Here is a 4,057-nt window from a genome sequence, read left to right as displayed (position 1 = left end):
CTACTCAACACCAAAAAACAAATAATTCAATTAAAAGTAGGGACAGGACATGAAAAGACATGTTTCCAAAGTGGACATCCAGATTAACAGACATGTGAAAAGATGCTCAACATCACTCATCATCAGAGAAATGCAAATCCAAACTACAATGAGATAATACCTCTCACCCATTAGAATGGCTAAAATAAAAAACACAAGAAACAAGTGTTAGCAAGGATGTGGAGCAAAAAGGACCCCCTTGCACTGTTAGTAAGAATGCAAACTGGTGCAGCCACTGTGGAAAATAGTATGGAGTTTCCTCGAAAAGTTAAAAATAGAATTACCCTGTGACCCAGTATCACACTACTGGATATTTACCCCAAAATACAAAAGCATGAATTCAAAGGGATACATGCACTCCTGTTTATCGAAGCACTATTTATAATAGCCAAACTATGGAAGCAGCCCAGATGTCCATCAATTGATCAATGGATAAAGAAGAGGTGGTGTGTGTATATGTATATACACAATGGAATATTATTCAGATAACAGAGAACAAATTCTCACTATTTGCAATGATATGGTAGAGCTAGAGAGTATTATACCAAGTGAAATAAGTCAGTTTGGGGGCGTCTGGATGACTCTTTTGTAAAGCATTTTCCTTCAGCTCAGGTCATGATCCCAGGGCCCTCAGATAGAGCTCCGTGTCAGCCTCACTGCTCAGTGAGGAGTCTGCTTCTCCCTCTCCTTCTGCCCCTCCCCGTGTTCTCTCTCTCTCTCTCTAATTAAGTAAAATATTTTTTTAAAGAAAGAAGTCAGTCTGAAAAATACAAATATCTTATGATCTGACTCATATGTGGAATGTAAAAATCAAAACAAATAAGCAAAGGAAAAAAAAAAAGAGAAAGAGAGGGACAAACCAAGAAACAGACTCTTAATTACAGAGGACAGACTGATGATTACCAGAAGGGAGGTAGGTGGGAGGATGGGTGAAATGGGTGATGGGGATTAAGGAGTACATTTATCACAATGAAAAATAAATAAATAAATAAAAATAACAAAAAAAATAAACAAACAAACACACTCAAGGGATGCCTGGGCGGCTCAGTGGTTTAGCATCTGTCTTTGGCTCAGGTTGTGATCCCAGGGTCCTGGGATCCAGTTCCACATTGGGCTCCCCACAGGGAGCCTGCTTCTCCCTCTGCCTATGTCTCTGCCTCACTCTGTGTCTCCTATGAATAAATAAATTAAATCTAAATAAATAAACGAATAAATAAATACACACACTCAAAAATCACCAAATTCTTCAAGGGGTCAGGAAACCCACAACTTCAAGGAAACAAAGTCATGGCTATGCAAAGGAGGGAAAGGAGAACATCATCATTCTTTTTTCATCCTTAATAGATTGTTACCATAATTTCATGATAAATTATCCTGCTACATACATATTCTTTTTAATTTGACCCTTTCTTAGAATATGATGCCTTTGGGTAAAGTTACTCTGGGAAATCAGTTAAAAATCATTTATGAAGGGGCACCTGGGTGGCTCAGTCAGTTAAGCGTCTGCCTTCAGCTCAGGTCATGATCTCAAAGTCCTGAGATTGAGCCCCCTGCCCCACTGAGCTCCTTGCTCAGGCTCAGCAGGGAGTCTGCCTCTCTCTGTCTCTCTCTCAAATAAATAAATAAATAAATAAAAGCTTTAAGACAAAAAATGAATCATTTATGAAATGTTTCTTGGATGAAGAAGCCCATAGTGAGCATATGAGGGAGATAGATTGGTTAATTGATTGATTAAGCTTTTATTTATTTATTTGAGAGAGAGACAGAGAGTGAGAGAGTGAGCACAAGGGGGGTGGGGAGAATAGAGGGAAAGGGAGAAGCAGGCTCTCTGCTGAGCAGTGAGCCCCATTTGGGGCTGGATCCAGGACCCAGAATCCTTACCTGAATGGAAGGAAGGCAGACCCTTAACTAACTGAGCCACTCAGGGGCCCCTGCCCCCTACCCCAGGAGATTTAAAGAAAGGAAAAGACAGGGTTATGAGCAATTTTAGTCTAATTTAGACAACAAAATGCATATGCTATCTGAGAAACTATTTCAGAACAACTCAAGCCAATGAATATTTATGGGGCATCTACTAAAAAAACCTAACAGTTTCTAATAGCCCACTAGGAGCCAGGCACTACACTAACCTGGGGATACTGCAACCAAGCAGAGATACATCCTGCCCTAGGAGCTCAGAAGAACAGACATGAAACATACAGGAATAAGTGGTGATTCTTACAAAAAGGGGAGCATAGGCTACCCCAGGAATGGAGAGCCAGAGGACTAAACAAAAGATGGGGTATCAGGGAGGGCCTCTCCTGGAAACTGATATTTAAACTGAGACTTAAAAGTAACCAAAATCCAAAGATAACAGAGCTGACAGAGGAGGGAAGCAGATTTACTGTTTCCTAGGCAAAGGAGAGCCATGTCTCCCAAGAAATAAAAGTTCAGCAGTCTCCTCAAGCAGAAATTGAAAGGGTCAGAAATAGGTCCAAAAGGAGGAAACCAATAAAGTAGGACTGAGTTTGAGTCTGGCTCACTGTGGGGGCTATACACTAATTTGTAATGGGCCCTCTTCGGGTCTCAGTTCTCAAAAAAGCAAGCAGTTCTCAAAGAGATCCAAGACAGGTCCTGTGATGTCTTGAGGGACTCAGAGCCAATGTGGACAAAATCATACCCATTTGCTCCAAGGCTAGATATATTTTTCCTTACGAAGACTAAATAGAAGTAGAACAGGCAGAGAAAAAAGGGAAGGTGATGGAGGGATCAGAGCTGCAGAGAACTGAGCAAGTTCAAGGAACCAAGAGAGCTTCAAGATAAAGAAGCATGGAGGCAAAGAGGGTGGTGGAGAGTAGACAAAGCTGGCAAAGTAGGCTAGATTAAGAAAGGCTTGGTAGACCGTGTACTATGGATGGGATTGTGTGTCCCCAGGATTCATCTGTTGAAGCCCTAAACTCCAATGTGACTGGAGATTTGGAGATAGGGTCTCTGGTAGGTAATTAAGGGTGGGCATCCTAAGGGTGGGGCCCTAATTTGATGGGAATTGTATTCTTAAAAAAGGAGGAGGAAACACAAGAGAGTTCTTTCTTCTCATATACACACAGAGAAAGGGCCATATGAGCACAAGGAGGATGGTGGCCACCTACAAGTCAAAAGAAGAGACCTCTGATTCTTTTGTAGTTCACAAGAGTGATGATTGGGTGCTCATGGGATTGTGTGACATGTACCTCTCTCAAACCTTATTACAACCTTGGCACATTATCTGCCTGATATGGAAAAAAGAAGAGGCCTTAGAATTAAGCCTACTTGCTGGCACCTTGAGTTTGCACTTCCAGCCTTCAGAATTGTGAGAAATAAATTCCTGCTGTTTAAGCCACCCAGTCTGTTGTATTTTGTTATGGTAGCCCAAGAAAATGACACCATATTAAGAATTTTGAACTGAAAGCTTAATGAGACTTTTTAAGACTAGTTGAGAGAGAGCATGAGCAGGAGGAACAGAAGGAGAGGGAGAGAGAGAGAATCCAAAGCAGACTCCACACGGCCAAGCTGACTCAGGGCTCAGTCTCATGACCCATGAGATCACGACCTGAGCCAAAACCAAGAGTCTGACACTTCACACACTGTGCCCCTCAGGCACCCCTCAATAAGACCTTAAGCTGGGGATATATATGCTTACACTTAAGCCTGGGAAGGCTCACTCTGGCTGCAAAGTAGAGAAGGAATCTGAGCAGGACAAGACTAGAAGCGGAGAGACAAGGTAGGAGATGAGTGTAGACATTCAGGCTGGAAGTAATAAAGGCTTGGAGCATGGTGGAGGGGACGGGAGGAAAAGCAGACAGGCTGGAGAGACCTTTACAAGGTCAAATCAGCAGGACATGGGGATTAACAGAATGGAAAGAGGAGAGGGCAGATTCCAAAGGCCCCTAAGACACAGCTAGAAAGAGTACTGGGCTGAGATTCTCAAGTTTGAGGCTTTAATCACAGATCTGCCACCAACAAATGATTCATATGAAGTAAATGCATTAATGAGGACAAA

General features: G+C 42.2%; 1 non-coding gene across 1 annotated transcript; it reads left to right on the top strand.

Annotated features, from left to right (window-relative positions):
* Positions 1–3,189: 3,189 nt before the first annotated feature.
* Positions 3,190–3,293, top strand: LOC112913844 (small nucleolar RNA U13). The gene has a single exon (XR_003233759.1). It is a non-coding gene; the product is annotated as a small nucleolar RNA U13 (small nucleolar RNA).
* Positions 3,294–4,057: the final 764 nt, after the last annotated feature.

This window comes from Vulpes vulpes, chromosome 1 (genome assembly GCF_048418805.1).
Source record: "Vulpes vulpes isolate BD-2025 chromosome 1, VulVul3, whole genome shotgun sequence".
Classification (NCBI taxonomy): Eukaryota; Metazoa; Chordata; class Mammalia; order Carnivora; family Canidae; genus Vulpes; species Vulpes vulpes.
Note: the sequence above shows the minus strand (reverse complement) of the source record. Positions and strands in the feature narration are given on the sequence as shown.